The sequence below is a fragment of the Dipteris shenzhenensis genome, chromosome 26 (genome assembly GCF_047967505.1).
Source record: "Dipteris shenzhenensis isolate YYH24624 ecotype China chromosome 26, Dip_SZ_1.0, whole genome shotgun sequence".
NCBI lineage: Eukaryota > Viridiplantae > Streptophyta > Polypodiopsida > Gleicheniales > Dipteridaceae > Dipteris > Dipteris shenzhenensis.
The window spans coordinates 48,802,178-48,814,477 of record NC_141621.1 but is presented as its reverse complement, the minus strand read 5'-3'; positions in this window follow the sequence as shown (position 1 = coordinate 48,814,477).

The following is a 12,300-nucleotide window of genomic DNA, read 5'->3' as shown; positions in this document are numbered from 1 at the left end:
GAAGCCAATCTGTGAATATATGGCTGATTGGAGGCCTATCACTATGATGCCTGTTATTTATAAGATCGTCGCCAAAATGGTGGTTGATCGTATCAAAGACTATTTACACGAGGGCCTTCATCTGGCGCGGTATGGTTTTATTCCTCGTAGGCACATAACTGACAATATTGCAAATGCCTGTATTGAGATTGAGTATGGCAAGGATATTGAGCAGGATGTTCTCTTGTTACAAGTAGATATTGCAAAGGCTTTTGACACATCCAATGGATTTTTATAGCTCAGACCATTCGAGCGTTGGGCTTTGGTCAGAAATTGCAGCATATCATCTTTTGGCTCTACAGCGACAACAAAGCTGCATGCATCTTATGGGGGGATACTTTTGAAGCTTGGACACTCCTTTGTTCAGCTTGCCAGGGATGTCCTCTTAGTGCTATTCTATATGCTATAGCCACGCATCTTATGCTTCAATATACCGACCATTTGGTGGCGCTTGACATGTTACATGGCTTGCATATTCCTAGAAATCGTCCTTTAGTTGCTCATGCCTATGCAGAGGATTTCTTTTTTGTGCCGCAGAATACTGAAAGGGAATTTTCTTCGCTTATGCAGGCTCTCTCACTGTATGGTGTCAATTTCAAAAATCTTGCTTGTTGCCTTTGCATTCTAAAGCTTGGTATAGTCTAGTATGGCCGGGGGAAATTGTCCCACCCAATCAGCTGCTATGTCATCTTGGTTATCCTTTGGGTTGGTCAACTACTTGTCGTCAACAGATTAATTGGGTTCTTGTCAAATTAAGGAAAAAGCTGGAATATTGGAAGTTAGCGACTTGGCCTTTGCATGTTCAGCTCAAAATTGTTCAATCTATTTTGGTGGCCTACGTTCAACTTTCTCTGCCATTGATCTTTTTTACCAAAGGAGATCTTACGTCCTTTATGTCTGCCATCATGGAAATTTTTTGGCATTCAAAGCATGGAAAGAAAAGCTTGCACTTGCTTCCAATACAGCGGTTATGTTCACCAAAATTGTATGGGGGAATGAATATTCTCAACATTCATGTGCACATTTTGGCTCATAAAGGAAAAATGATGCTACAGTTTCTACATGGTGATCACCCTTGGGATGCTATGATGTGCTACTTACTTCTTCAACTTACCACTCCTGCTTTTGGCTATTGGCAACCCATGCAGTGGGTTTTTCTATTGGGCAGTATTGAAGGCAAGGTCAAAGGTTGCTCTATTGTTACTCAAATATTTTTGGATTGGAAACATACTCTCACATCTGGCTTGGCATGGTCGGGACTCTTTGTAGGGTAACTCTTAGAGAGCTAAGAGCATCCATTGGTCACGGGTTTTTTCTCAGCCATTGGCTTTACAGGAGCCGAGATGCTCGTATTTTCTTAATTCAAAAGGGATTTCCTCTATGGCAGATGTCATTCATGATGATGGCACTCTTTTATCCTTCCCTTTGGCTACTGGAAAATATGGTTTAGGAATGCACTATCGTCTTGTATGACAAGTCATTACTCGGATGCTTCAGCCATTTCAGCTAGTACCACCTTTAGAACTCAAGACGGGCTTCAAGATTGGACTCTTCTTCCAGTACATTCATCCATTTTTCCTATGAAGCTGTCTCATATTACAGTCTCATCTTTATATAAAGTTCTGTTGTCTCCACCTTGGTCAGATAGGGCTAATCAGATTTGGTGTTTGCATCATCATCCAGTCAAATGGTGGAGAAAAAGATTGAAATAGATGTGGCACTCCAAGGTCCCTCTTTGACAATATGTCTTTCTATGGCGTGTTCTATTGAGGGTTGTTCCATCTGGACAACTTTTATCATGCAGATGTACTGCTCCAGCAACTTGTCATAGGTTTTTAGCTTTGAGGGAATCTATATCTCATATTTTTTGGCACTGCCCCCAGACACGAAGCTTCTTGGCCATCCTTCGATAGAGATTGAGACAGAGATTTTCTCAGGCTTCTTTTGGCAAGCTTTTTTGGCTGGTTAGGATCTATCCTCGACGGTCAGATTTTGAGCTGATCTTTACTTGGGTTCGCTACCATGCACTCTGGACTCCCTGGAAAGATAGAAACCACAGAGTCTTTGGTGATCTAGTTTTTTCTACTTTTTTTTCTTCCGTCGTTCTTCCGCTCTTCAATTGTCTGCAAACACACTGCATAGATCATGATGTATATTTGTCCTACATAGAGATTTTCTCTTGATGTAATCTCTTATTACTTACCATTTTTCTGGGATAGCTATCTTGTAAAATAAAGCATTCAAAGTTTTCACTTTAAAAAAAAAAAGTGTGTGTGTGTGATACTAAAGTTTATTTCCACTCTCAATTAAACTCACAAGCCTACAAGCATCTTTCTCCTTCCATCCAACCACCTTGTGGAGCTTGCTTTCATGTTTCAGCTTGAATCTCCATCATGCATTTAATTAATTAATCCCTTTTGTGTCGTCAACTAACTCTTCAACATTATTCTTGCATGTACCCTTAGGTGCATAGTGAATGAACTAACCCACACTAATGTGGGTCTTGTGCCTTCTAGTGACCTTGGACCCTGATCATCAAACACCTTTGATAGCTAAATCCTTGGCCAATCCTTATGACACACCAAAACAATCAACTATTTACATTTATAGATACCACCATCGGACTCTTTCTTAGCTGGTCAAATTTTGATTGGAACATAGCATTCCTTCCTCTTCAAGTATTAGTGTCCTCGATGGTGAAATCTGGAAATGCTCTCGTATTTGGTAAATGGATTGTTACATAGCCTCTCATAGGGGAAGACCTTGCCAAGCAGCTAGCACCATAGGTTTCTTCCAATTTGTTCTCCTTCGTCTAGGAATTCTACTGGCTTGTATGTTGCATTTTCCCCTAGTTCTTGTAATATAACAATCCCATCAACTAATGAATCGGTTTGTTGAAAAAATTGTTTTAACAGACAAATGAAACATTGGATGCACCTTGCAACCCTGTGGTAATTCTAACCAATAGGTAATCTTGCCTATTTGTGGTAGAAGTAACTAAGACCCACAATATTGAAGTGATAACACATATTATCCTATAGCTAAGTATTTTGCATGTCACAAAATCTTGAAGAAAAATCTCCTTCAAATTTTCTAAAGATCTTTTCTCATCAGCATATTTCTTAGTTCATAGCCTGGCGGATGTTTAACTTGGTGAGTTCCAACATCCTTTGCATTTGGATTTACAACCCATGGCACTAGATAAATTTTGTGGGACTCCCATTGTAGTTCAATTAGATGGTCTAAATCCCATAATTCAATTTGAAAGGACTCATACTTGTGGGTGAATACTTTCATCGTGTTCTAGTAATGCTGATCACTTGTTTCAAGAACTTTCCCTTAAGGAAACATATGCTCTCTCAGCATATCTTTTTGAATTTTAAGAATTTTCCCTTAACGAAACATATGCTATCAGCATATCTTCCAGAGTTTTGTAGATACTTTTGTCTAACCATCCATAGGATGATCCCTACTACTCATTCCCAACTTAGTCTTAATTACATCAAATATAGCAGCCCAAAATTGACTAGTAAATCTCGTATCCCTGCTTGATATTGATTTTGTAAATCCATGCAAGCGAAATGCATTACTTAACTACACTTGAAAATGTAATTCTGCTAATCCACTTTAGGACTTTTCTTCAAGTGCCAGGTGTTACATCTGCATGAGCAAGCCTGGAAACTTCAAAATCCAGCTTCTTTGCATAGTCTTGTTTGGACGTACAGCTCCAATTTTGTGACCCTTTTGTCCCACATCTTAGTTGGATTTCCATCAACCATCTGAACTGTATAACATAATCAGATGGGGTCGTTTCTAGTTTTAGGCTCTATCAATTGGGACTTATTGATATTGTGTTTTGTCCCTGAGTTAAACAACACAATGACATTATGCTCGGCAACTTGCCCTTTCATCTTTATTAATTTCATACCATCAAAGTTTGAGTATCCTATTGTTGTGGGTTTTGCCAAGATATTATGAAGTGCATTCTTAAACTATTATTATTTTATGGATAATTACAAGCTAAGACCCAAGGAAACATTGTATGACCAATTGTTGTATTATGTTGAAACAGGTAATGTACTTCTGAAATGTGAAAAAAGACAATGTTTTAAAGCAAAAGTTGGGATGTTGATAGGACAAGAGAATGTCATGAAAAATCATTGTTACATTTACAGATCAAGAAAACTGAGCAATCAAGGAATGTACAACATATAAGCTACAAGGTATAAGGTCTTTACAATTAAGCAATCAAGGAGTCTGCGACATATAAGGTACAAGGTATAAGAGAATTGTACAAGGTACAAGGTGTAAGAGTACTATACAAGTTAAAAGGTATAAGGATTGTATGGCTAGGACCATTTACCATACTCACCATTGGTTGGTGGTATAAGGACTGTAGGGCTAGGAAAACTTATGCACCCTCACCATTGGTTGGTGGTATGCAAGACCAATTAATATAGGTTTATAACAGACATACATAATAATGCATATTCATATATTAAACAATTATAAAAAATTTACTAAGTAGATTAGGTTTCATGAGCCTGGCTAGGTTTGAGAGAAATTGAAAATTGTACAAAGTAAATTATAGGGTGCACAGGAGTAACCCATTGGTATTCCCTTTTCTTGATGAAATATAGAAGTAGGACTAAGTCTGACTTGTTCAAGAGCTAATCTATCAAATTTAAGATTTCCTTCAAATCATAGGAGAAAGAGAATTAGATGATGTCTTAGACCATCGAGCTAATGTTAGAAAATGAAATCCCACCATAGGGTGTCCCATAGAGGAAGACTAATAGATCAGCCCAAGAATTACACGTGGATGTGTTTCACTATGGAATCAAGCTTCATCAACATGAGTGCAAGCCAAAAACTAGACTGTGCTCATAGACAAATATAGAAGCAACACTTCCATATTTTTGTATGTCCACAAACTGGACAAGATACAATACTAAAAGGTTCTCATACTATATGCCTGGCACTTCTAGATCTCCGAGCCTATGTGCTCCACTAAGCATATGTAGACTCCTTATCCAAAGGATAGATTCCAGCTTGTTGTTTGAAAAGCCAGCCTAGTGGGCAACACGAGCTAAGTCTGTAGCCCTTGTAGGTCTTTTTCACCTTCTGTGTATAGGCCCAAGGATGGTCATCCTACTGTTCCTTCCTGCTCTTGGCTTGTTGCTCCAAGTGATGTGATATGAGGGCCCCAATGCCCCCTTTTATAGGGGTTAAGTCCCATCCAAAATATTGATTGCTAGAGATCTTGTAGTCGACTCAAAAAGTCGATTACTTGTTGCAACCTATAAAACCACCTCTAGGGGCTCATTTTGCAAACCTTTAGTTGGCCCTGCCTAGCCATGTGGGGTTGGCTGCCAATAGCCTAGGTAGGCTTGCCCATACTCAGCCTTAATTCCATGCCCCTAGGCTCTTCCATAGCTTGCTTACCTATACATTTCCATCCTGTGCATGTATGGATAGTATTTGGATGTTCCTTTGCGAGATCTACCCTCCATGGTGGATCTTCTCTGCTAGATACTTGGCCTTTCTCTCTGCTGCCCGCGATGTATGGATAGTACATAGACGTTCCTTTGATAGATCTACCCTCCATGGTGGATTTCCTATGCCCCAGGTGCTTGTCCTTTCTCTTTGCACTCTGCATGATAGCCGATGTGGTAGCACCATGCCTATTAATACTCTATAGTCTAGCCCCTTGATGCACTCCTCATGTGGGCTCACAAGTGGGGAGGTGACCAGTCCTATTCCAACACCCCCTTCTCATTTACCCACATGGCCTGATCCCAGTTTGTCAATGAAGATGCTCTAGTAGCTCCCATGTTGTAGCCCTTTGGAACACTTCGGCATCGTCATAGTCTTCTTTTGGCTTTTTAACCCCAGTGGCTCCTACTGTGCTAGGTCCAGTTCCACTTTTGCACACCAGTGTGGTACACAGGTCCATCTTTGGCAGCACCTAATGGCACTAACAGTGTGGTACATAGGTCCATCTTTGGTACACAGGTCCATCTTTGGCAGCACCTAATGGCACCACCACCTTCAATTATGAGCCTACCTCTGAACTTGAGCTCTCCAAGTACTGGTACCGTCTAACTGTTTCCCTCATGTTAGGTGAATAATGTGAAGTCCTCTAGGCATCAAGCTCTCAGGGTCTGTTTCAACCTATCCTCTGTTGGCTAGGTCTGTAAAACCAAACAACATATCCGACACACATCATATCCTAAAACAAATCTAAGTTACCTAGATTGCCATGCTCCAAATGTGGTTCTGTGTTGTTGTCCCCCTCTAGGTCACAGCCAATGTCTGTTGAGACCCTGAGTCCTGAGGTCCTATCAGAGGATCTCCCTCTGCTTGAGTAACATAAGCCAAGAACCTAGATGACTCTAGGCACTTGTCACTATCCATCACCTTCATAAAGGATCCTGACTCTTCTTTTGACCGATCCTCAATGTCTGACATTCTGACAGTCACACTGGGGTTCACATATCTAATCTGAGCAGCACACGGACTGGCCACCAAGAATATTTTCATTGTCACTAGCTGCTATGACTTTGAGTTGACACCCTTCTTCTAATCAGCCTTCTTACTTTTGAAATCTTTTACAAAATGTGATGACTCATCGTCACAGTAGCACTTACACTTTTTCTTGTTGTCTTCATCTGAAGAGTCCTCTCCGTCATCAGATCTAGGCTTGCCTTTGCTAGACCCTTGCCCTTGCCTTTGCTCCTATCTTGAGCTATTAGGGCCTTGTCATCCTTAAATGTACCATTATATATCTTTCCCCGAGCTTCTTGTTGTAGTAGAAATGGAACCAGCTCCTCAAAAGCCATCGATGCTGCCCTATACCTTGCAATCATCATAGTCACAAAACTACTATAGCTCTAGGGGAACATTCCTAGCAGTAGCCTTGCCATCCTGGTCAAGCTTGTCCTTTGACCAATTGCTACCAGTTTATCTGGCACCACCTTTAGCTTGGTGATGTGTTCTTGTACCGATTCCCCTTCATCCATCCTCATGGTGATGTGTTCTTGTATCGATTCCCCTTCATCCATCCTCATGGCATACAACTTTGTCTCTATGTTTGAGATTCTCACCTCTCGAAGACTAGTCTTAAATATCTAAGGTGGCCATGCCATAACAAATGTATGCATAGATTATCAAGGAATTCCTCTAGGAAATCTCTCAAGTACACTTTAAATGCTATGATCATCAACCTTTGAAATGTTGCGGGAGCATTAGTGAGCCCAAAGAGAATCACCCTCGAAGCATAGACTCGCCATTCTATGGCAAATGTCGTCTTATGGATACCTAGTTGTAACTAGAGAGTCCATCTAGAAAGCTGTAGTAGGCTTCTTTTCCTATGATTCTCTCTAATACATGCTCTGTGAATGGTAGCAGTTAGATAGTGATCTTCTCACGTGGTAACATTACCTTCTTTAGGTTGATACATACTCTAATTTTTTAGTACGTTGACTACTCACGTACCTTCTTTAGATTGATATTACTCTAATTTTTTAGCATTTATATTCTTTAGTTTGATACATACTTAATTTTTCCATTATTTTTAGTATGTTTACTCAATCCGGCTCCTCCATCTAAGATTGCCATGGCACTCTTGTCTTGATAGACGATGGGAAGTATCGTGTTGGTGTCATCACTTTCAAAGTACTGACCCAATGTGTTGATTGGAACTCTAAGGATATTTGGATGGATCGTACCTAGCCCCATGCTGGTCTTGAGACATTGCTCAAAATTTTCTTGGGAATCACATACCCCAGCCTGCTGCTGTCATGCTATGCCTTAGCAAGGCATTGTTTCTCAATAACTGGGTCTAGATATTCTCCCTAACCCTTAGAGGTTGGGGATTTTCTATAATTGAACACCTCCCCAGTACCATCCCTGCCTTTAGGCAATTGGTTAACTGGGTTCCAAACCGAAGGGTTATGACCAAAAGTGAATGAGGTGGACAAGGTAGTTGTGTCCTCGTCATACTTGCTTTGAATGATTACCCTATCATATCCTTTTCCTACTTTAACTGCACCTGTATGGTTTGTGTCCTTGTGCTGAGAGGTACTAGTTTTGTCTCTCTCGACCTACTTGTGGAGTTCTTTACAAAAAGCTTTGGCTTGTACCCCAGTTATTATGTTCAGGGACACCAAAGACACTTGGCCCTTTTTAATACTCAGCAAATTAATGCTAATCTTAGGATGTATGGCTATTATAGGGGTCCTTCACATTGAACAATCTTTGTAGAGATGATCCACTCCACAATTAGAGCAAAATGGTGCACCAAGCTGGTAGAAGTGGCCACTAGTTGGGTTAGTCATCTTTGTAGGGGCAATCCTTTGGAAAGTGAGGTCCTTAGCTTTATAGCAAGCCACCAATTGATTGTTTGGCATCTTACATGGACACTCACTGGCTTGATGGGTACCTTGACATGTATAGTATTGAATAGGTGTTCTACGAGTCAAGGCATTCATATCCCTAGCCTTTTTCAAAATTTGGGCCATTTGATAGACTGGGATATACTATTTTTCCTACATAATATAGTGACTTATATAGCTAGGTGAAAGCATGGATAGGTGGTACCACTTTTCTCCTTTTTGAAGGCTTTCACAAGTGGTTTTTAGGGTGTAAAATAATGTATTTTCCAACATGGGGGGAAGAGGTTCAAAATTTCAAAAAATAATATGATGAGAAGTGTAGGACGTCCAAGACATGCCACTTCACTCTACTCTCACTTTGAGATTCTCTCTCTCTCTCTCTCTCTCTCTCTCTCTCTCTCTCTCTCTCTCTCATGGCATCCCAAACAGGTAGTTGCACATAATGAAAACTCCTCAAATAAAGTGGGCTAGCAAGTATTTGCACGTTGATGATGCCAAAATAGAACGTCATCATCAAAATCCCTTTCTTAAGTTAAGGTATTTTGATACTTCATTGTTCATATGCGATTGTAATAGAGGCATGCAATCCTAATTTAGTCTTGAATCTTCATTTTGTTGTATGGTTTTCTATGCAAAAAGTGCTAAGTGCTTTCAATATTCTCGTCTCACTCAGTTTTGCTATACAGCCAATGAGCTGATCATAGAGTACAAACTGAGCTTATCAGGCAAGCTCTCGATACATATATGTGACACTAATCTCTCAGAGACTCAGTGGTTGATGGTGTTCACTAGTAGCCACATAAAGGGAAACAAAATTGTCCTTAGCATGCCTCACTATGAGTATTTGGAGAAGTACCGACTACTTTATCAAAGAGTTTACTAGGGGATTCGATCCAATAATGAACTCATCACCAAGTTTTCAAAGTGCTTCGCATTTGAAAAATGCAAAGCAACCAAAGATGATCCAGAAGGCCACCAAATTGCCTGAGCAATTTTTTGCAAAAAGTTCTTGAAGATGGTTATGGCCCAAGCGGGTGGCCTGAATAGGAAGCTGGACAATCGGAAGAAGTCAAATGGGTGAGTAAAAGCCTACTCTAGTGCAAGGAGGTCAATGCCCATGTAGGAGACTCTAGGATGCAAGCCTTTACATGTCAAAGAGAAGAAGCTCAAACATCTCCAGTAAAACATGTAGAGCTCATGGAGGTAATGCTTGAGAGTGTCAAACTCAGCCTTGCAATGAAAGGAAGAAGCTCAAGGATAGCAAAAGCTGAGAATGAAGAAAAAAGACATGCTTTGTTTTGGTTGAAAGGTGCTTCTAGTATAGCTGTATTGTTCTGGTTAGAGGTGGAAACCTTGAAAAATACAGGCATCACCACAACTTGACTTGGTGGAAGCTGGAAATTCAGAGACCAAATTCAAATGTGTGAGAAGGGTTTCTGGTTTTGCGGGGTAGACATAGACAACCACTCACTAGTGAAAGAAAGAGATGACAGACACTTGAAAGTCCTTCCATCCACTTGAAAGTGCTTTCATGCACATCAAATTGCTTGGAGGGGATACTGGCCACGTGGAAATGCTTTCAATCATCTAAAAGTGCTTTTTCTTTATTGTTCATAGCACTTGAAAGCACTTAAATGTGTTGGCAAGCACATTTTAGAGCTTAAAAGACTTAAAATTGCTTTTGGCCCAATTCTAGGCACTTAAATGTGCTTTAATCATCTGAATGTGCCTCCTCAATGTGTTGGAAAGCACATTAACATGTTTCAAAGTACTTGAAAGTGCTTTCATGCACCTCAAATTTTTGGAAGGGATTCCAATCACATGAAAGTGCTTTTTCTTTATTGTTGTTTGTGGCACTTGAAAGCAATTAAATGCTCTAGCAAGTGCATTTTAAAGCTTAAAAGCACATCAAAGTGCTTTTTGCCTAATTCTAGGCATTTGAATTTAGTCATCTGAAAGTGCCTTTTCAATATGATGGAAGCACATTAACAAGTTTCAAAGTATTTGAAAGTGGTTTCATGCACTTCATATTGCTTTCATACACCTCATATCGCTTGAAAGTGCTTTAAAGTACTTGAAAGCACTTCAAAGTGCTTGAAGGTGCCCCAAAGTACTTCTTTAATGTGTTGCAAAGTACTCAATGTGCTTCAAAGTACTTTTCAAATGTGTTGCAAGGTACTTAACCTACGAAAAGTTACTTGAAAGTGATTCAATCCACTTTGAACCTTAAAGACATATGCAGGTTTCCTTAGCACTTTGCTTGATTTTATCAGTACTGTGTGCATAGTGAATTCTTTATCGATCCTTCTCTCTTATCATTTCTTATATTTAATATGCCCATATAGAAAAGATATGAAGCTACTATGACCATAATTGTGGATGCAGAGAGATAATGTCTATTTACAGAGGCATTACTGCAATAGCTCAAGGTTGGTAACATGTTTAACATGGAGTCCACACCCCATAATTTGTATGGGCTCAACAACATTACTTTCTATCGGGAATGTGTTGGTTGTGGCTTATCGTTTGAGGGTGAGGATGTGGTTGGTGTCTACTTGCTTGCATGTAGACACCAATACCACCCTTTGTGCATTGCTAGTGCAAGTACCGTTGTCCACATCGACATGTGTGTGATAGCGAAAGTGAGAGAGGGAGAGAGAGGAGTGCACAAGAGATTGACTAACTGTACACTAAGTCGTATTCCATGAAAACTGAGAATATATACATGGACTGCTTAGAATTAGGGTCAGGGTTTATCCCATAACCCTATGGTGTAATTTACACACCATCCTCAACAACCCTCTTAAATTGCACTACATAAGAAGAGGGTGCTCTACAAAACACAATTTTTGGATTTTCTAAACACAACAGAAATAAAGATCAAGAAAGATATACAAGAGTGCAAAAAGAGCACAGCAGAAAAAAGTATGTACAAAGGTGTACAACTTAACCTTCACTTCCCCTTCTTAAGTTGTAATTGCCGAAGACCAAGCTGATGTCTAAAGTGTGCAAACTTATCAAGGGAAAGTGACTTGTTGAAGATATTTGCAACCTAGTCTTGTGTCGGACAATGTATCAAGTCGATTTCTTGACTAAGAACTTTCTCACGGATGGACTGATAATGCACTTTAGTGTGTTTTATTCTGGCATGAAACACTGGGTTCTTTGCCAGTTGGATGCTGCCCATATTATCTTAATAGAGCACAGTAGGGTCTCCAGAAAGTATCTCAATCTCTGAAAGAACCCTTCTGAACCAACTTGCATCACATGCTGCATTGGTGAATCCTCTATACTCTGCTTTGGTGGAAGACAATGCCACTATTGGTTACTTCTTGATTTGCCATGACAAAGCTATGGAGCCAAGACTAAAGCAGTATCCACTGGTGGATCTTATGTCATTTACAATTCCTACCTAATCATCATCTGTGTATCCATGGAAGTGTAAGACTTAGTCAAATGACTTGGCATAATGTAGTCCATGATCCCATGTACCATGAAGATATCTTGAGTATTGTCTTTGCTACAAGGAGGTTCGGATTTATTGGGATTTTGCATGAACTAACTAACCACACCAGCTGCATATGAGATGTCCGGCTTCGTGATAGTCAAGTACCACACTCTGAGGTGTGTTATGCAAATGCAAACATGTTTGATGGGCATGATACTTTGTACATGCATCAATACCAACTATTTTGAGGTGTGTAAAAAGTATCCTGCCCATCGGATATGCTTTGCATGGTCAAAGTCACATTAAAGCATGTTTTTCACCTAGTGTCATGCACAATCATTAAGCCAATGAGCTATATGTACTATGGAGGAGCTAAAGCTGGAGAAGTGTCAAGTGGTGACAACTTGATATTACATT